Raw genomic sequence first — 22,924 nt, 5'->3', positions numbered from 1 at the left:
ATCAGATAGTAAGCTCTATAAAAGCAACCGCCATCTCTCCGGCTAACATGCACCAGGGCCTAGAGTAGAACCTGATACATAACTAGCAAGGCCTATGGGAAAAACCCTACCTGGTGTAAGTTAGGGGTTTTAGGGGTTGGTGTGTTTCTGGGTAGAAGAGCCTACTCGGGCAGGGTGGAGCCGGGTGGGACTGGGACCAGCAAGCTGTCCTCTTTGAGCAGCCAGGAAAGCCTGGGGAGGCTGGGGAATTTCAGAATCCCAGCCCAGGAGGCAGCTGCCCTTGCAAGGATTCTCTTTCCAATCAACAGCTGAATCGGGAAAAATGACATAGTCCCTAAGTCCCTCTCTCCATGAAGCTCCTAGAATGTAGATTCAGGAATTTATCATCATTGCATTTTTTTGTCTATTTATAACCTATAATTCTTCATTTATAAAAAAGGGGGTTCTGGAATAGATCTCAATTCCTTCAGAGCCAATATTTGACGGTTTTAAAGGAAAATGTGTTCCACCTGGAGCCAAGGGGTGTTCAGTTCAAGTCTTTAAAAAAACAATTCAAGCGTGACTGGAAGGACACCTAGAGCTGGCTATGGCTGCTCCCTCGCAGCAGGCGTCCCGCATAATGAGCCCCTCACCTGACCTGAACGCAGCGCAGCAGCCCCAGATGATTGTGAAGCCCTGTCCCCTCTGGGGCTTGGCATTTACGTTCCTGGATCTTCTCCATGCTAAGCAGAGATACTATTAGAGAATGTTTTAAATTGAGGAATGAGAAACATTCTTCACATGAGTCTTTTAAGTCCACGTGCGAGACTGGCGGTTCCTAAGTACAGAGTCACCTGGGTGCTTATTAGAAGAGCAGTCTTGAAACAGGGCTACAGGCGGCCCTAGGCTCCCAAGGACAGTGCCCAACTACAAGACCACTCAGGCTCAGGGAACAACCATAATGGGGTTTATTTAATAAACAGGAGAAATAAAGTTACTAAGGCCACATGTGGCTGGATATCTCACCCTGGATAGTGTCCACAGTGTTCAGAAGTCCTAAAATAAAGGCTGCTCACCCAAGATGGCCCGGTCCTACCAACAAGAGCCTGGAGCTCATGGCAACTGGCTAGCAGCGGGCCAGTATCTAACTCATGGTGGCAGCTGGAGGCGCTCACAGATGGGGCCATTGGGATGATGACACAGCAGCCTTCAGCAACAGTCTGAAGGCCAGGATGGACAGCATCCAACACTGGACCAAAGAGCTATGGAGGCAGCAGCACCAGGGCTGTGCCAGACGATCAGCTCTTTGAGACACCAGGCCTGGGGTCGTTGGTGCTCTTTTCAAGGAGTGGCAGCAATAGGACTGCAGGCAGGTGAAGCCACTGGGTTGCTGCAAGGCTTTTTGACTTCTCTGTCTTGGGAGACCAGCTGCTGGAAGCTGCTTCTTTCTTCTTTTCAAGGCCAGGTACTGAGTCAGAGGAGTCCCAGACTCTGGGGGATTCCAAGGTGGCACCTGTGCTGCTTTATAACCTCTTTCAGCGTCCCCCACCCTACCTGATCCCTCCTGACTGGACCATTTAACCTGGTCAGCACCCAGAGGCAGCAACTTGTGGCAAGGACGTGTAAACCACGGTTTTCTAATAGCTCTTGCTGTCTACACGGCAGTGGGAAAATGCCAGTCTTGTCCTGCAGAGCTCTGGTTTCACTCTCAGTCCACTTTTAGCACTGACTTGTGGATTTGCATTTACAGAACTTCCAGGTGATTTTGCAGAGATTTGTGGTGAAATCTACCCACAGCTGGTGTGGCCTGTGTGAAAGAATCCTTGCTCTGTGGAGACCTGGGTTTCTACAGACTTGGGGCCTTTACTTCACCAGCTTCCTGTGGCTCATAAGACATGGGGGTCTGGGTAGTGTCCTTACAGGTCAGCCTAAGGTCACTAACAGTCCCATCAGTCATCTGAAGGGCCTGTCTTCACCTTTCCAAAGAGCTGGACATTTGGAGAAGACAAGGTCACTCTTGTCCAGACATTCAGAGTAAATAAACCTGAACTGTGGTATGAGCAAGTTCTTTGTCTTTATGTTAGTGAATTATCTTAAAGCTATCAAAATTCTAGAAAATAAAATATGATGCTTTGGGCCATCTCTTTCTCTTCTCTTGGGTTGGTTGAAGGAACTTGCATATAGCAAGCTTGATTCTCCACAAATGGGTATTTCCCAGGTCTCTTGAAAAATAAAAAAAAAAAAATTCCCATTACTCCAGTCCCATTTCTAGAGGTCATGGCAGAAATTTCAAAGCTTTTTTAACAGGTGTCTTATCCACCATAACATGTAAACCTACAAAACTAAAATTCATGGAGCATTTTCCCCAAAATTAGAGAATCTGACAAATATATAGTCACCAGAATCACACATCCCAATGCTTACTCTCCAAATATCCAACAACCCACAGCTATACAGAAAACCCCTACTCTAGGGGCAAAAATCTGGCAGTGGGGAGGCCAGAACTCATGCAGGAGTTCACTAGCGGTCAGAGAAACCTATTCATCCACAGAAACAGCTGAGTTCTCCATACCTCAACCTGTGAAATTTCTTCCCAAACCTAAACACAGCATGTCCAAGGGCTCACTCCACCCCCTCTTTTGGGGGTTGGGGTTTGTGTAAAGCAGAGAGCAGTCAACTTTCATGGAACTCCCATTAAGTGTGGATCCACAGTGTAAGAAGTTCTTATCTTCATTTTGTCTGATCTCTTCACCTGCATTTCCACCTCCAGCTCATAAAAACTGGGAGAGAGAGAGAGAGCAAAGAAAGCGCAAGGAGCCCCATCCTACTATGACCCGTCTCATACAGGCGCCAGGAGCTCTTCTGGGCAACAGCCAGTTTCATAGTCTAGCACTGCCATTAACTCAAGGAGCAAAGTTCTTGGGCACAAGGCCCAAGAAGTCCTGAAGACTCAAAAAAGCAGGAGTGTAAATAAAGAATAATGATGGTCATATATCACCTAGATGTCAGTCCCTAAACAAGAAAAGCATCTACCCAAACTAAAGTCTAAGGTCACAAGCATTTTAGACTTTGTAATGAGAACAAGGCGGATGCACTAGTGAGACAGCCAGTGGTCTGTGATAGACAAGGGAGACTTTCTAGAACTAGTAAGTTCTGACCACACAGATATTGCTGAGATCCACAAAGGCAACTGTTCAGCTGGACTGCAAAGAAGAGGCCACCAGATTTCTTTCATTTAAGCAGTAGAAGCATTATTGGCAAGCTATTCCTTAACTTTTATTTGCTGAGTTCCAGAAGGCCTTACTACACATGACTGAGCCAAAATAACTAGAATTCTAGAGTCAGAGGGGCCCCTACAGGTGTGAGGAACCAAGGGAATGTGCCCACAGGGATGAGACAGCACAAAGGAGAGGATTGGAGTGATGATGAACTAGAGGTGTAGACCCCATGGAAAGTCGTTAGCCCCTGTCCAGCCCTACCACTGGCCAACTGTTACCATGCAAGTAACTGGTGCCAGGTTTGTCAGAGCTAATGATTTTTCAACCTAAGCCCCAAATTCCACTTTTATGTGAAATTTCCCAATTTTAAAATGTTGGCAACTAATTCAATGTTATTTAAAATATTGCATGGGCCAAACAAAACCCATCTGGTACTGGGGGAAGGGCAGATCAGCACAGCTCATAACTTCTGATATATGTCAATTATTTCAGGACTAATAAAGGTAAGAGGTAATATCAATTGGGTGTTTCATACACATTTAGTTCTCACAGTTGAATACATTTATAGAGAACAGGTAACTTCTCCAAGGTTGCATAGCTACATAAATAGGGCAACCAGGATACAAATCCAGGTTGCCTGATGTCAAGTGTTGAACTCTTAACCATTATGTGATATTGCAGTTCCAGAAAAAAAATAAAGTCACCCCTAAACTCATTCATTCCAAAGAATGGCACACCAAATTGACAAGTAGTGTCTGAATAGCTAAATGTCTGTGGCAGGACAAGACCAGGATAGACAGATTTACCGAAGAAAAGCTACACGCCAGCCATTGGACAATGGCAGGAAAGTTATGTTGAGAATGTTTTTCCATTCTCCACAGCACAAAAATTCTGGCCTCATGGTATAAATATCCTAGCCCCTTACTACTCCAAGTGCTGTCAAAGGATCAGCAGCATCAGCCCCCCCCCCCGGCCCCTCCCCCAGAGCTTTTTAGAAGCAGAACCTCAGTCACACCCACCCCCACATTTACTGAATGGGCTGTTTAACAAGGTGATCAGCTGATTGTTGTGTACATCAACACTGGAGAAGCCCAGCTTACTCCCATCTGACTTGCTCTTCAGGCTGGCACAGCCCTCCAGCTCCTCCCATAAACCTCCCCCTCCTCACCTCACCCCACAGAGGCAAAGGCTGCACCTGCCATTTCTCTTGCTTCTATTTCTGGGAATGGCCTATCACCCATTGGGCCCCAGCTTCAGATAAGGGGTGGGGGCAGTTTACTAGGCACACAGCCAAAGAAGGGATCCATCCCTAGAACCATACAGTCTGCTCAAATCAACCATGCAGCCTAGCTCAGGCTACCAGACTGGTGGCTGGCCCTTGAAAATGTGAGGAAAAACTAATACAACCGTGCAAACCCCCTGACTCTTATCCTGGTTCCATTGAGATGTAAATGGCACCTGCATCAGAAAGGGGCATGGGGCCTCCCCAGTGGCTCAGCGGGTTGAGCACAGCACTGTGAAGCTGTCCGCAGCCTCTACAGGCTATTGTATAAATAAAAAATTAATAAATCTTAAAAAAAAAAACTTTAAAAAAATTATAAATAAAAAAGGGGGGGGCCTCCCCTGGTGGTGCAGGCGGCGAGCACCGTGCTGTAGCGCTGTCCGCAGCCTCTGCAGTGCCAGTTCAATCCCAGCTGGCCAGCGACGGTCCCACATGGCGTGGCAGACCTCTCCTGTCATGCCCGCTGCTCCCCTCAGCAGTGTATTTCGTCAGTCTGCCTGTTCTGTTCCCTGCTCTGTCTCTGGTGAATCCTCTCACCCTCCACACATTTGGCCTGTACCCCAGTTCTTGTATAAATAAATAACTAAATCTTTAAAAAGGGGGGGCATGTATTTCACAGGCAGTAAAAAGATGACCGTAGACCCATAGATTCTGGAAAATTGTCTGCCAGACTTTAAGAGAAAAAGGGAGATTTCTGGCTTGGTAAAGACCTCTGTGGTCCTCTAGAGCCATTCTGGCAGAAAGCCTCCCAAATGCTGTCAGTATGGATGTGAATCCAGAGATGTGGTGCTAGTGCCCATCTGTCTGCTGTGACTGAGCTGGAAAATCACACAGCAGGACACCCCCACAGCTATTCCTGTGTACTAACACCCCTCTCTGCTCCTTGGTACATGAGTCCTTTCCAGAAAATGGAGCAAATGCCTGTCCTGCTATTTCTGCCTTTAATGCTAACTTTTCTACCACCCCTCCATGCTGGAATACCCTGGGAGAAGATGGAAGGGCGATTTGGTTCACATGCCTTCTCATGCCAATTTGCTCTGTCTGCTCGATATGTAAGTCCTCCGCAGGGGCCATGCATGCCTTGCAGGAAAATTCTCACAGTCCCTGAGGCAACTCGCATTCTTGAAGTACATATGTCACCTCCAGCCACTTGTACAGCCTCACCTGCCTCAGAGACCATAATCACTCAAGGAAAAATAAAGTAAGAGCTCCAACACCCTCCTCCCCTCCCCACGGACCCGCTTTGTACACACGTGCAGCTGGAAAGCCTTTCCTGGCTCTAAACCACCAAGGCTTTCCATTCCCATTAAACTGTGATGTTGCCATGGAAACAACCAGTGAGGTGTTTCTCTGGCCCTAACCCAAGCTGAGGACCCGAGGCCCACGCTACAGACACCCTTGTCGGCTGGCACCCAGGGAGCCCTGTGCTACCCGTCACCCATCCCAGGCAGCCCCCGTGCTCCGTGGGGCTGTTCAGGGCCACGTGTGTATTTGTGCATCGGCGCCCACACTTGTTTTCTTTTCTCTTGAGCCCAGCTCCTCCCAGCACACAAAAGGCACATTCTTGAAAAAGGGAAAAAAAGGAGAGAAAAGAAAAAATGTATTTTTTTCCTACATTCCAGCTGCCTGAGCTAAGCGGAGGAATGAATGGTTTGGGAAAAATCTCACACAGGAATAAATTTACAAGGGACAGCTGAGCGGATAAATTCAGTCCCCAAAGAGGGGCATTACGAGGCCTTTGGCAGGAGATTTGCCCCTTGTGCAAAGTTGTCTAAAAAGAAAAACAGAGCAAGAAAGGGGTGCTTTCACCCCACCCCAACATAAACCTTTCAGAAATCCTTTCAACTCCCTTTAGCTGTTGGCATTTGAAGACAGGAGCAAAGGTGGACTGCAAGTGTACCCGAGCTTTTGGGGGTACCCTGCCTGCTTCTCCTTGTTCAGGTTGCTCGCTCAGGCTTCCCAGTTGGCTTGCCTGTTGTTCAGGTACTCAGTGATAACAATGGAGGAGTTCGATGTAGTGAAAGACTGGCAAATAGCTAGTGATGTCTCCTTAGGGGCCTCAGCTGAAGAGTGGGCCAAACAGGATGGGGCAGCTGGATTGGTTTGGAGCTGGCCCTAGACCCCCGCCCTTGAGGAGGGAAGCCCTACAGAAAGAAAATGGCGACTGTGATGGGGAAGGTCAGCTGCCGCCAATGCTGGAGGACTGTTCCTTGGAGTCCCCATAGTTGTTTTTTCACAAAGATGGAGAGCAAAATTAGAATCATTTGGGGATACTCCCCTCCTCAAAAAGAGGTATTGAATGGTTGATTCTGCCTGCTTCCCTACCATTCCCTTGACTTACCACAATGAATGACTAGTTGTAAGAATTAGGAAAGTTCCTTTGGCTGCCTTGAGGTCTGAAAACTCAATTAACCCATCTCTTCTCCCTTTTCTTTGGAAACCAAATCCTAGAACTTTTACAGCTGGCAGTGACCTTCTGGTTCCTCATCACAGTTTTTCCCAGGCTCTCTTACCCCCAGGAAAGCATAAGACTCCAAGCCCAGCCGGGCTGGCTCCTCTGGGAAAGTCAAGCTGTTGACTGTCACCAAACATGTCCACATTGCCGGCTGAGCTCAAGTTACATTGCTCCCTCGCCACTGATAGTCTTACTTCTTTTTTTTTTTTTTTAAAGATTTATTTATTTATTTATACAAGCACTGGGTACAGTCAGAAGCGCGGGAGAGTGAGAGAATTTACCAGAGCCAGAGCGGGGAGCAGAACAGGCAGACTGATGAAGTACACTCCTGAGGGGAGCAGCGGGCAGCAGGAGAGGTCTGCGCGCCAGTGGGACCCTCCTCCGGTGGCTGGGGATCGAACCAGTGCTGCAGAGGCTGTGGGCAGCTTTGCAGCCCAGCGCTCACCTTCTGCGCCACCAGGGGAGGCCCGATAGTCTTACTTCTTAAGTTATCATTGGTCAAGCCTTTATAGTCCTATCCTACTCGCACACTTGGAGACACAGAGAGATCTATAGAAAATGACTGAAATTCTGCTGATTAGATAATTATTACCTGCTCAGTACTTGTTTTGTTCCAGTCCCTATGCATCTGATTAAATGTTTCTCTGTGATAAGTACTTTATTTGCGTCTCACATAGTAGTTAAATGCTTGGTTGGCTCTGACTAACTGGAAGCAAGTCCTGAACCCACCACTTAGCTGCACATCCTTGGGCACTATCCTGGCAGAACTCAGTTTCCCTCATTTGTAAAACAGGTAATAATTCCTGTTTTGCAAGAATGTTGTTAAACTTCACTAAAATAATGTTTGCAAAGTTCTTAACTCCATGACCTGCACATAGTGACAAAATGGTGTTAATGGAACAGTGATCAGATGGCGTGACTGAGCTTCCAAGCTGGGAAACTGGGAAATGCTGGGTGGTGGGGTGTGGGAGAGTCCCCCCAGTGTGGAGAGTCCCCACATTCCTGGCCCTGCAGATCTCTCCCATTGGCCTGTTCTTGAATTACAGAAACATCCCTTTACCCTTGAGAGAGAAAATCAGTTACTCTTCCTGTGGAGACTGCGAAGTTCTCAGTCAAAGCAGCAATATTCCATGTTCACTGCTTAATCCTTGCATGTTAATGTGAAGTAGAATATTCCTACTACAAGAGAAAAGATAGTGAGAGCTGTAGGTGGCCCTGCTTGAAAGCATGCTTGGGCATCAACTTGTTCTTGCCTGTGTCCTTTGAAATACAAGTAAATGGAAACTGGGTAAGATCTATAATTCTGAAGCTGGATTTCAGAACTAAACATTTTGTGCTATCTTAATAAGGGAAGAAAAAAATAGAACCTTTGTATTGTATGGATGTCTGTGCAAAAGCACACTTACATACATATACACACATAGTTGTAAAAGTTAATTGGAAGAAGAATCCAGGCACTAATAAAAATAGTTCTTTAAGGAAAGTTAGACAACTTACAGATGATAGTAAAATCTTCTGGACACATTTTTCAATATTTTGTATTTCAAATAAGCAAATGTTTTATGTGTAAAAACAAGATAATTGAAGCCAATAAGAAAACAGATAATAAAATTGAACATAAAAAATAAACTGAACATAAAAAAACTGCTCAGCAGATCAAAGTGATGCAAAAGTATTAAATGTTATTCAATAATTTTTATATTATTAGTAATAGTGATAATGCATATTGAAACATTTATAAGAGTATAGGAAAAAGCATAGGTACTGATGTTTAAGAAATATGAGTCTCATTAGAAGAGATATAATTACAGAATAAAAGAGACCAAGGAAAACTAACATTAAATATGAAATAGGAAAAAATAGCATTACCATTATTCATAATAATCAGGGTTCCCCTGGCTTCCTCTGACAGATGAACCTGGCCCACCAATGGTGCTGCGTTTGGACTGCCTGTCGGAAGGCAGCACCTCTCTCTCGCCAGCCCTTCCCAGCCAGCATCCCTCAGAGACAACTTACCTCCTAGCACCAGCAAGAAAAAGCACTTGGGAAAAGGAAAAGGCATGTGTGGCTCTGTGGCTGCCTGCAAGGCATTTAGGTATGGTTCTAATCTGTCTCCTTACAGCATTTGTATGGCCCAAGTCTGTCCCCTTCTTCTTAGCTCCCTTGTGGGGCAAGAAATTATAGTGCAATCATGAGTATCCCTGGTGGCACAAGGGGTTGAGATGCAACCTATGAAGCTATCTGCAACCTCTGCAGCACCAGTTTGATCCCCAGCTGGCCAGGAAGCAACCCACATGGTGCAGCAGACCTCTCCTGTCTCACCCGCTGCTCCCCTCAGCAGTGTATTTCAGTCAATCTGCCTGCTCTGTTCCCCACTCTGTCTCTGGTGAATCCTCTCACACACCCCCTACCCCCGCACCTCTGGCCTGTACCCCAGCTCTTGTATGCATAAATAAATAAATCTTTAAAAAAGAAAGAAAGAAAGAGAGGGAGGGAGGGAGGGAGGGAGGGAGGGAGGGAGGGAGGGAGGGAGGGAGGGAGGAAATTATAGGGCAATCAGGAAAGGACAAACTAACCCCAGGTTTGCGTCATTTGAGAGTTGTCCCTTTTGAGCTGGGTCCTTGGATAAGACATTATCTACGCTGAGCCTTGGATTATTTTTTTTAATTTTATATATACTTTACATCATTCTTCCTTTTTGTACAATATATGCTTTCTCCTCTCAGATGTAGTCCCCGTGAAATTCCTACCACCAATTCACCCATGCGCCATCATCATAGTCCCTTGTTGAGCTTCAGTTTACTAATCAGTAAAACTGTACACAATACTGCCTATCATGCAAGATGGTATACAAAATTTACACTCTTGCAAAATACTTAGGATATATATTCAATCAAGGGTTGGTAGTATCCTTGTTGTTATTTTTATTTGACATATGAAAATATTTCATGAATTACAAAACTGCATATATGTCTTGAGTTATCCTTCAGTTTTATCAGAAATCATATGCTGGGATCTTGCAAAGGCAAAACACAGAGCCTGACCTTGCATACAGCAAGTATAGCTCATGGGCTGGATCCATAGTCTGAAGAAGAAAGGGATCCAGCATAGTCTGAAGAAGATAGGGAGGTGACCATATGCCTTCTATTTTAGAACACAGGCTGGGGTATGTTCATCACTGGCATGGAGATGGATGGAAGAGCCTCGGGCATGTTCCATCCCTATAATGATTAGTAGTTAGTAAAATCCTTTTGGAAAAGCACAGGCACTGGCTGATCATTAGCAGGTGGAAAGAAGGTGAAGTGGAAGCTAGAACTGCTCTTGGGAAAGCAGCTGGGACAGCCAAGAGGTCTAGAACTGCTCTTGGTGCCTTAGGATCACATCCCAAGTCACCAACGTTTTGTTTCATTCGCCTTTCTTATAAAATTTTAAATTTATGTTTATAGTTTTATTTTTATTTGACATTATTTAACATATTTGGCGCTTTATTTAATGTCATACACATTTCAAGCATAGGACATATTCCTATCAGCGCAAACACCCTCATGCCACATCGTGACCATTTTTTTGAATGTGGTGAAAAAAATTTAAGATGTATTATCTTAGTAACTTTCAAGTATATAATACAGTGATATTAACTGTAATCACCATGCTTTCCTTCAAATACCATCAGAACATATTTATCTAATATCCGTAAGTGTGTATATATATTAACCAATGTCTCCCCATGTTCCCTCATCCCCAGACCCTGACAACTATGCAGCCACTCTTAGTTTCTATGAGTTCAGCTTTTTAAAATTCCTCATATAAGTGATACTGTATAGTATTTGTCTTTCTCTGTCTGAGTATTGTTCAGTCAGGATGAAAAAGGAAATTCTTCCATTTTAGGATACATGGATGAATATTGAGGGTATTAGGCTAAGTGAAACAATGTCACACAAATGGTTTTAATAAGCAATTATTAATAAATGGACAGTAACTGCCCTATTAAGTCTAAATTAAATGCATGTCTGAGAGAATTGAGTAATGTTAAAAAGGAAATTTACTGACATTTTCTTGTGGCAAGCTATGACTTTAGAAACGCCAGGGCTCCATTCATTGGGAGATCTTGGCTTTCAGAGGAAAAGCCAAACTCAAAATCCAAGCAAAAGTGGAATTTGTGGAGAAAATGATGGCCTTTCTGAAGGGTGTGGATAATGGTCACAGGAGGATGATAGCCAGCTAGCAATGATGATAGCCAGTTGGAAATGACCAGTCCCTAGGGAGGTTCTGCATCCAGAACAATCATTATCTTTAGCATCTATTATAATCATTAACGTTTATTGTGAGCTCTAACTGTTTGCCAGGAAGGACACCATGCAATTTAAAAACATCACTTCACTTAATGAGAGTGACAATTCTCTGAAATTGTTATTATGAATGTTGCTTACAGAGAGAATGATGCTCACACAGGTTCGAACATGTGCCCAGCATCGCACAGCCAGTATCTGGTAGAGCTGACTTCAGCTGGGTCTGCTGCCTGGCTCCAGAGATTCCAGGCTAACCATGGCTGTTCTTCTGACATCACTCCAGAGTGTCCATTCTTCTCTTCAGGATGTTTCAGAAATGGGTAATAGTTCTCCAACACCTGTTCTAACTTTCTTCCTCAGTCACAGAACCTCACAAAAGTTAGATGCATAGGTGACTACTAAGATTTAAGGCACATTTCTCAGTCTCTTTGCAGCTACATGGAACCATGTGACTAAGTACTGACCAGTTGGAACATAAGTTGAAGAAATGTATTCAACTTCTGGGAAATGTCACATGAGAGAAGGCATATGCCTGTCCCCTTCCTTTTCTCTCTTTCTTTATTAGCTTCTTAGAATGCAACTGTGATAACACTAGGAGTCACCATCTTGAACCACAGTGTGGAGACTGCATATTGAAGCGGGTAAATGAGTGGGGTAGGCAGAGTCTGGGGACTGATAATTGCGGAGCCACAATTACAACCCTATCTGCCTCCTTAGTATTTAAACAGGTTTTTTTTTTAAAATTTATTTATTTATACATGCACTGGGTACAGTCAGACGCGCGGGAGGGTGAGAGAATTCACCAGAGCCAGAGCAGGGAGCAGAGCAGGCAGAAGGACCGAAATACACTGCTGAGGGGAGCAGCAGGTGGCAGGAGAGGTCTGCGCGCCATGCGGGAGCCTCCTCCGGTGGCCGGGGAGCAGCCGGGGATTGAACCGGCGCTGCAGAGGCCGCGGGCAACTTCGCAACCCAGCGTTCAACCGCTGCGCCACCGGGGAGGCCCGCCTCCTTAGTATTTAATGTGTCGCATAAATAAGTCTTAATTTTGCTTAAACCGCTTCCTATCACTCCTCAGGATAGAATCCTATCTATTCCACAGGGATACCTCCAGTCTTTGCCCTCATGGCTCCTTGCTCTAAGTCATTGTCCTTCTCTGCATTCTCTTCTTTTCCTCCCACTTAATTTCATCCAAATGGATTCAAATTACACATGTATCAGACTAATGGAAGATCACCAAAGAGGCAGAGGACAGTCTGGGACATGTAGAAAGTCAAGTGTGAGTTGGAGCCAAGGACCACGCTCCTTGGGCATTGTTCTTGGGTCTGGCCAGCAAAGAGGGAGTGGTTCAAACCCAGTTCTTCCTGCTCAGCTAACCTCCCTGCCCATTTATGAGGCAAAGCTGAGTCTTGCCAATAAATCTCTATCCAAGAAAATAAATTCAAGTCATTCTGATTCTTTGGTTCTTCTCCTGCCGTCATTCCCAGAAAGATGAACATGATGTGGCTGTGATGAAAAGGCTGTCTCTAGTTCTGCCCAAAAGCACCAGACTCCAGGCAAGATCAAGCCAGACTGAACTGGACTTTCCCCTCGTATGTGTGTCATCCTTGCTTATCTTCCAGGCCAAGTCCAACTGAGCATGACTGCAGAGACAAATGATTCTTACCCAGGCCATGGAGAAAGCGTCCCTGAATGGATAAGACCAAAAGTTTCTTGAGTCATTGACTTTTAAAGCTAGAGAAACAACAGAGGTCACCTTGTCAAAAAGATGATGGGGAAGCAACCTAGTCAAGGCCAAATAGTTTCTTATCAAGGATTTGATTAAAATATTAAAATAATAGAAATAGTGACAGTGAGCTCTCTGCAGGTGCCAAACCCTGAGCTGACCACTTCAAATGGATTACATCATTTAATCCTAAAAAAACCAATGAGGTAGATACCAAATATGGGGACTCAAAGAAGTTACTTTGTAAGATAGTAAGTTGTTGAGTCAGGATTTAACACCAAGTTTGTTGCTTGAACCACACTCTGCTCTTTTTATAGCATTTTGCTACCCATCCATTATTTATCAAGTGACACAATGTCATAATCTCCCTCTTTACAACTGAACCAATCAGAATACCCTATCATCCACAGAATTGTCATCAAGCTTATTCACAAATGATGCTGTCCCTGGTTCATCCAAAGACCTTGACACAGATGGACCCTTCTTTCAGGGTTCAAAATTTACACTGCAAACTAAGAGTTTACAGTTAAAGACTTTTTTAGTATTGCTGTTAACTAAAAGAGATTTACCTAGAGAAACCATTGTATTAAAAAATATTTTGACTATTATTATTTGAACATGGCACCATTACTTGAGAAACTTTCCTGTTCAAGGACATACATAATAGCATTGGTTCTTACTTTCTAATCTGGCTAACATTACCTGGGAATATGCTATAAAATTTAGCATGGATTATTTATAATAGCTAAGCTATGGAAACAACCCAAATGCCTAAAAATAGATGACTGGATCAATAAGATGTGGTACATATACACAATGGAATATTACTCAGCAATCAAAAAAGATGAACTCATGCAATCTGCAGCAACATGGATGGAGCTGTAAGGGATCATGCTCAGCGAAATAAGCCAGAAAGAAAAAGAAAAATACTGGATCATCTCACTATCATAGCAGGAATTTAGAAAACCTAAATAAGGGAAAAAGACTAATTATAATAAAGTAAAAATCAAAATCAACAAGCAACAATAAACTAGAGACACACTACAGAAGGGGGAGAGAAAGTAGGATCAAAACAAGGGGGTGGGAATTGTATGGGGACTATAACCAAGATGGAAATGCATACATTGCGCAAAAATGAAAAATGATGTAAAAATATATATATATAATTTAGCATGGTACTGTCCTAATATATTGAGAGTCTTACTGACTATGAGCTTTGCTTAAATATCATTCTTGAGTTAAAAATTAAAATCAATCTACTGTTACATATTCCTGAGCCGTGATCAATGACAATGTCAGTATTTTCATGTGGTTATTTTAGCGAAAGTTGAGGGGGCGGGCTTATAAAACTTAATCTCTTTCTGATTTTAAGAATTTCTAGAGATCTGGATTTCCTGGTATTAAAACAGACTACATGAAACTGTGTCTACTCATATTGCTTGTAACACAATATATATTCTTTTACTAGTGCTTGTGACAGTATCAGCCACTGAGATTTAGGATTATCCTAAGAATTATTGCTTATACTTTGAATAGATAGGTTTGTATTAAAATATAAAACAATAAAAAAAAGCAGTGATGCCCATTGGTAAAAGCACATATTATTGACTTTAGCAAAAGTCATTTCAATAAAGTGGTAAGGGTGGAAGCCAACTTGGAGTGAAATGCTGAGTGAATTGGAGTTAAGAAAGTGGAAACTACCATATCTATAGACCATTTTTCATTTTGGGCTTATCCTGGGTTAGGTCTTGGCTCACAATCTGTTCTGGGTCACCCTAATTCTCACCTCAGTTCATAAGAGGAAAATGCGAAAAAACTAGAACCAAAAAGCCCTGGCTCGAGTCCAGTCCTGAGACTCAGATAATGATTGAAGACGTAACAGCACTAAGTCTGAGTTTATATGAATTGGGTCAATAGTTTTTTAAACCTTGCCATATTAAGTTATCTTATAAATATTATATGTAGGCTTGGGGGAAGATAATTTTCTAACAAGCTGGGAGTTGATGACAGAGTCAGACTAATAGGCAGGTTTTGATGCCATGAGAGCTGAAGCAGGAAGGCGTGGAGGAAATCAAAGTGGGATTTGTAACTAGTGGTAGTGAGGGTGGGGAATCAAAGGACCTGCCAGAGGACAGGAAGTGATCTAGTAGGCATAAAACAGACAAGGCTAGAGACTGAGGGAAAGCATGGCTGATATTTGAACAGACAAAGGCATTCGAGATAAGCTGGCTTTGGAATCTGGGGGTGAGAAAATCATGCACAAATATTAGTTGTTTAGCGTAACAGATGTCACTGATGACCTCAAGGTCTAGGCTTTAACCACATCCACACAGCCTCAACATTTCTCAAACATGCCCTTTAAAGCAGCATTAGTCTCATTTTACTTAAGAGGATTTTCTCTGGGTCATGGTAGACATGGGAATCATCCCCAGGCACCCTGAACCCAACTATCCACTACCCTAATCTGCAACCTGTGAGCCCAGCCTCTCCTCCCACTATGATGAATTATCACTGAGAGGTGGAGATCGCATCTCTGCAGGGGTTGTAATTCTAGTCTCTTAATCATACCACCTTTCATGGTTGAGGATCGGGAGAGCAAAGCAACCCTCCTGAGGTCACTGCAGCCTTTGCTCTGACCTACTCCTTCTTCTGATCTGACAATGTAGCAAAAATTTCCTCAGCATAGCTTTCCTGTTGAAAAATCTCTCTCCATTACCATAGTATCATCCCTCTATGGGAACTGAGCACTCAATGCACCTCCAAAAGTCTGCTAATATAGGCTAGTTCATAACACCTCCCCTACCTCCCCACTTTGTGTGGCAGACAGCAGCATTTTGTCCTGGGTGTTGAACTATCCTACCTAGTACAGCCTGTGTGATGCACAAGACTAGGAAGGGGAGTGGGCATCCATCACACATGGCTGCGTGACATCTCTGACCTGGGCAACTTCTGTCCTCATTCACTGAGCCAGATGTAAGGATGGCTGGTGGCCTCTGACATGCAAACAGTTCCCCTAATTCAGTGCAGTCAGTCCAGACTGTGTGCATCTGAGTTTGCATGTCATGTCTGCACCTATGTAGGTCTTTGTGAACATCCTGTAAGAGAGGACATGTAGACTTCCAGTGTGGGTTGTTTATTCCTTCTCATACAACCCTTTAAGATACATGTTGGAGCTGGAGAGAGTGGTGAACAGGATGCAAATAAGATCATTCCCCTGAGTGTCAACATGAAACGTGATGTTTGGGAACCAATTCCATTTGTTTGTATCTTTATTTCAACTGAAGCTCTTCCGTTCCCACATGCCCCAGCGATGAGGTTCTTGAGCCCCTGTGGGGCCTATGGAGCTATTTTCCCAGTTGCTAAGCAATGTCAATCCTGGTGAGGATTGACGCCTGGTGAGCTCATGCCTGTGCTGTGACAGTGTCTGTGGGTGATCTGGGATTAGCTTTATAACAAGCAGAAAGAGAAAAAGAAGGGGTGTGTGCAAACAGTGCACATGAGAAGCAGTAAAAACAACAGGTGACATTTTAAGCATCTAAACCTCAGCAGGGCACTAGGCTGGGCACTTTGGCACACATGAGATCACTGGAACAGGGATGACACAAAGTCAGGGCAGGCAGCCACGTAGGACAGATGCCTGTCATCCTCACTGTTGTATTGCCTCACAAAGTGCCTGGCACATGGCCTAAAGAGAGCCAGGGTTATTCAAACAAGTGAATCACAGTATTTAAGAGCAGGAAAGAGCATAGCTATCACCTAATCCAACTCTCTCATCCACTGTACAAGGCAATCATTGGAGAAAATTCTCCAGATAAACACCCTCTCTCTATCCCTCTTCCCCATCTGACTCACATAGAAAAGCTCCAGCCCCCCAAGAGCATCCCTGGTCTCTCCCATCTACCCTCCAGCAGCCTTCCTCCTCCTACAGATTCCCCCCACTGCCCCATGTTTATCCAGCTTCATCTTTCACATACCAAGCAACCATTGCCAAATCTAATGTCATGAAGTCTTTTCCCTCTGTTTGCTTCTAAGAGTTTAATAGTTTCTAGCTTTTACATTCTTTGATCCATTTCCATGTCAAGGCGGTTTGTGCATATGAATAGGTGAGTGACTATCCTCACTCAATGGCATGCGACTGTCCATGTGACTGTCCAGTCTTAAAAAGACTGTCCTTTCTTTGAATGGTCTTGGCATTCTTGTTTAAAATCATTTATCCAGGGCCTCCCTGGTGGCACAAGGCGTTGAGACGCAACCTATGAAGCTATCCACAGCCACTGCAGCAAGAGTTCGATCTCCGGCCAGGGAGCTACCCATATGGCACAGGAGACCTCTCCTGGCTCGCCTGCTGCTCCCAAAAGCACTGTATTTCAGTCAGTCTGCTTGTTCTGTTCCCCACTCTGTCTCTGGTGAATCTTTTCACCCCCCGCATCTCTGGCCTGTACCCCAGTTCTTGTATGCATAAATAAATCTTTAAAAAAAATAGAGAGGGGAAAAAATTAAAATAAGATCATTTAGCCATATATGAGAGGGCTTGTTTCTGAACTCTCTTTTATCAATCTGTATGTCTGTCTCTCTGTCCCTATCATATTGTCTTGATTACTGTTGCTTTGCAGTAAGTTTTGAAATCAGGAAGAGTGAGACCTTCAACTTTCAGCTTTTTCAAGATGTTTTCAGCTATTTGTAGTCCCTTGAGATTCCACATGAATTCTGAATGGACACTTCTATTTCTGCAAAAACCTCACTAGTGTTTTGATAAGAATTACACTGAATCTGCACTCAAGTTGCTTTGGGTGGTGTCTGTTTTTTATGTGTGAATGTCTTCTTTAGTCAACTAAATTAGACATTTCTGGTGACAGAAATTATGTCTTCTGTCTTTTCTATCTCTTGTGGGTCCAGAATAATACTGAAGATTCTAAGCCACAGATCAAAAAAGATGAATGGTTATTTCTCTAAATAGATTTTGTTTCAGTAGAAACAACCAGGAACAATCAATTAGTGTCCAAAACTTTTTTCTAACTTTCGATTTTTCTACTGAATGATTTAGAGATGATCAAAACACAAAAATAAGAGAGGCCACCAATCTCTGCCATATCTGGAAGGCACATTCTCCCTTCCTGCATCACCACTTCAAGCTGACACCAGCAGGGGCCCCACCAGAGAAGACAACATGTCTTCTTTCCCTGATAACTCCATCATAGATTTGACTGCTGCGTTCATAAGAAATTGTTCATAAGAAACCCAAACAGAAGGTGATTTCTACTGGGGGTGCTTATCTTGCTGCAGCAATTTGGCATGTTGTAGAGATCATTTTAACAGCCATCATTTCTTTCTTTCTTTCTTTTTTAAAGATTCACTTACTCATGCATACAAGTGCCACGGTCAGGACAGCTGATGAAATTCTCTGCCATTAACGAAGACTGGAAGTCTAAATGAATTTGCAGCAGGGGGAGGCTGGGGAGAGTGCCATCGAAAGCAACTCTGCCTTTCACTCTCCCAGCCCAAGCTTTTATTAAAGATATGAACAAAGGAACAAGAAAATAGCACGTAATTGTGTTTTTGCTTATACAGATTAATAAGTTACTGCTGAAAACAAGTTTTCCTGGTTAGTAGGGAACATGCACGCAAGCTGGCATGCCCTCAGAGAACAGGAGTCAATTCTTGGAAGAAGTTCTGTTTGCAGAACTTCTAACATCCTGGAACTCCATATGCAGAGTAAACAGGTATTATCCCCAAACTCCAGCTCCCTTTAGGGCAGCAAGCTCCCAACATACAAGAACTGGGGTATAGGCCAGAGGCATGGGGGTGAGAGGATTCACCAGAGATAGAGTGGGGAACAGAACAGGCAGACTGACTGAAATACACTGCTGAGGGGAGCAGCAGAAGAAACAGGAGAGGTCTGCTGCTCCATGTGGATTAGCTCGCTGGTGGGGGATCATACTCGTGCTGCAGTGGCTGAAGATAGCTTCAAAGTGCTAAGACTCAACCCCTTGCACCACCAGGGAGGTCCAATAGTTGTCATTTCTATCCACCCTTTACTAAGAATTTGCTATACACCAAGTACCAAGCGATGTGTTTTACATGCTTTGCCAGTGCTGAGGAGCCATCAGGGCCAAGGGTCAATTCAGGAAGGAAATAGGAGTAGTGTCTAATTCTCATGTGAGTAAGAGACCTTAGGAAAAGATGCCCTGGTTGAAAGAACCCAGTGCATTTTGACATGCACTGAATGACATGCTGGTGATGTACAAAATGTAAGCACTTACATGCTAGGAGGATGCTGTCAACTTGCATTTGCTTCGAGTTTGGATTCTCTCTGTAACAGGACCCTCATACTAGCCTCTAATGATCCAGAGAGGAAATGCTCTGCAAAGAACTCTGAGGAATTGAAAGGGCACAGAGAAGACAAGGACTTAGTCCCCAAACTCACCCACCAAAAGGGCCAGGCTTGCGTCCAAGAGTCAGGACAAGCAAACTTTCCCACAACATGGCTCACACCCTGAACTAAACCCTCTGGCCACCGGTGAGGAGTGTTGACAAGTTAATGACCAGGCCTACAGAGTCTGCGGTGACCATGGGGTTGCCCACAGGAATTGCGTTGTGCCAGATGTTGCTGTTGAACTCAGTGACGTGTCAGACACCAGGCCTGTGCCGATTTGCTGCCACAGCAACCGACAACTGAGATTAAACAGTAGTTCCCCTTGAAATTAGTTGGCATCATGTAGACCAATGATTGATTGGTTGAACACATTTTTACTTTTCCATGAGGTTTTGGTTCTTGTATGACCTAGGTGTGAGATCCTAACAGAGCAAGAATAAACGGCCTGGGTAGTGAGCTGTGGCAACCTATGAAACCTGAGCTTCTTGAGACCAGTCTTTGTGTTTTCCACCAGATTTCTATTCAAAGGTGACCTGTTTCTCTCCCAGACTTCTCCATGCCTCACTAGCACTTCTGACAGATCTCCATTGTGCATCCTTCAGCCCTGAGAACACTGTGCATTCTATTAATTTCTTCTGATCCTATAAATCAAGACACTTGGCCCAACAGACAAACTCTCACCTGATCAAGACCATAACCCTAGTCCAATCAGCCAAGGGGCCAAATGTGTGCAAAGTATACCAGAGTGGATAGAGAATGAGTTCACTTGTCCAATTTCACTACTACAAAGTAATGCATAGTGAATGTACTAGTAATATGGGTCTCCAGTGTCATTTTCAATAACTGGAGCAAATATTTACATACTTCAGGTCTTATTTGAGCTGCTTATTTGTCTCTGTGGTATGTGTCATAATCCTTCAATGACTTCTTCCTGCCAAGAGTATGAAGTGCAAACTCCTTGCTTCAGCACTCAAGAGTCTCCCAAGTGCTCCCCAGACCACAGTCTCTGGTCCAGCCCAGCCTGCAGCATACCTACACATTCTGCCTCTACAGCTACACTGATCCCGCATCCTCACTATAATGCCCCCTTAGCCTCACCACCACTGAGTTCCTGCCAACTGCCAAGTCCTGGGTCAAGTCCACAAGTTTCACCAACACCCTAGACACTAGTGATCTAGTCTATCTCTCCTACTTTCTCTAGAATTTTTTAAGATGCTGTTGTGGGTGAGATTATTTCCCATTCCCCTGCCAAATTCATACACTGAAGTACTAATCCCCAGAAACTCAGAATATGATTTTACTGATTTTACTTGGAAATATGGTTGTTGCAGATGTAATTAGTTAAGATGAGGTCATACTGGAGTAGAGTAGGCCCCTAATCCAATCTGACTGGTGTCTTATAAAAAGGAACACAGACAGATACACAGACACAGAACACCACGTGAAAATAAAGAGATCATGGTGATATGTACACAGGCCAAAGAACACCAAAGACTGCTAGAAAACCACCAGAAGCTAAGAGAGAGGCATGGGGCAAATGCTTCTTCAGTCCTCAGAAGGACTGTGAAATTCTGACCTTGGACTTCCGAACACCAGAACTATGACAAGATAAATTTCTGTTGTTTAAGTTCCCAGCTATGGTACTTGGTTATGACTTCCCTAGATAGCTAATGTACTCCTTCCTTCTTATTCATTACATTTAGATTCAGCAACCATTAAGGTCTACATATGTGCCTCACCACAGCATAGGTGTTCTTTCTCATTTAATACACACTTGACGTATGAGGTAACGTTAGTATCCCCATAGAAAGGGAACCAATAATCTGCTTGATGCTTCTGGACATCCTGGGAGACTTCTGAACAATGAACCCAATCAAAAAGTAGGTAGAAGATCTAAGTAGACATTTCTCCAAGAAAGAAATACAGATGGTCAACAGCCATATGAAAAATGCACACCATCACTTATTCTGAAAGAAATTAAAAATAAAATCCCACAAGACCCACAACAGACTACTACTTACCTATCCAAAAAAAAAAAAGGGTGAAGTCTTTCCACTTGTGACAACATTGACAGACCTGGAGAGGATGAGGCTAAGCAAAATAAGTCAGAAGGGGAGACAAATACTGGATTATTTCACTTATGTGTGGAATATAAAGAAACAAAGCAAACATAGAAAACCAAAACAAAACAAACCTAGATATTCAACTGCAGAATTGGGGTGTCCCGAAGGGGAGGGATAATGGTGAGAAGTAGGAGAGAGGGTGGCCCCATGGATCATCAGGAGGATTTGGGGTGCTTTGGTGATAAACATAATGTGATAATATGCATCTGAAAAGGGGTGAACATACACAACCTAAAATGCACAGTGTTGTAGACCAATGGTATCTCAATAAAAATAATTTAACTTTAAAATATAAAAAATTATTTCAGTAGAGCAAAAACATAAGGGAAAATAAATAATGATGTAAGATCTTCATACAATAAAGCCTTGGGGTAAAGAAGTGGAAGGACCTTGAAATTTAGTAGACTATGGATCTTGGGGTGAAACAGAGCAGAATAGGAGTGATGGACAGGGTACTGTGGACCCTGGCATCAAGAGAATAAAGAGTATAGCAAAGACAAAGCAAAGAGGAAAGCAAAGAAAAAGTCCTAGCAACTGGGGAGGAAGTCTAAGAAATGTCTGCCCAAAGCTTTTCCCACCTGAATTGTCCAAGTATCTGTGTCATAAAATCAGAAGGACATCAAAGTACGGGAACAAACACAGACAAAGGATATGTCTATCATCTACCCCATAGCAAAATGAATTCATAACATCCACTGAAACCCCAACAAAGGGAATTCAAACTGTACAGCACAGAAACTACTAAGGATAATTTAAGTTGCATCCAAAGTAACTGATTTGAGCAGCCTTCTTCTGATTTTAGTGAATATGAAATTTGGGGGAAGAACTTTCACAGGTTTACATTGATCAAAATCAACCTAATTCTCTCTTAAGTTTCTCCTCTTAAATTTCACTTACAATGGGTTTTTCTAAATTGCGACCTTGGGTATCTGGTGTTTGCAACTTCATATTTTGCTTTTGTTCCTAGAATTCCTTCTTCCCCCAATCTCCACGTCAACTGGCTAACCAACTGGGCCTCATAATCAAGACTTCTCAGGCATCATTTTCCTCCATTTCTTCCTTCTATTGTTCACATCCAAGGTGGTTTAGACAGTTTTCCTCTGGTTCCCAGAGTGTGCTTGCAGAGTTCTAGCTTTTCACCTCATCCACTGAGATAGAATTATCCATTGACTATCTGTCTCCTCTACTCCATCATCAGTCTCCCTAGAGAACTGTGTATTTTGTACATTAGAAGTCATATTTTAGGGCCTCCCTGGTGGCGCAAGGGGTTGAGGCACAGCCTTTGGAGCTGTCCATGGCCACTGTGGCACAGGGAGCCAGGGAGCTACCCACGTGGCACAGCAGACCTCTCCTGACTCGCCCACTGCTCCCCTCAGCAGTGTGTTTCAGTCAGCCTGCCTGTTCTGCTCCCTGCTCTGTCTCTGGTGAACCCTCTTACCCCCACAACTCTGGCATGTGCCCCAGTTCTTGCATGCATAAATA

This window comes from Talpa occidentalis, unplaced genomic scaffold (genome assembly GCF_014898055.3).
Source record: "Talpa occidentalis isolate TD23 unplaced genomic scaffold, MPIMG_talOcc4v2.1 talOcc4.12, whole genome shotgun sequence".
NCBI lineage: Eukaryota > Metazoa > Chordata > Mammalia > Eulipotyphla > Talpidae > Talpa > Talpa occidentalis.
The sequence above is the reverse complement of the archived record's forward strand: the minus strand, read 5'-3'. Positions refer to the sequence as shown.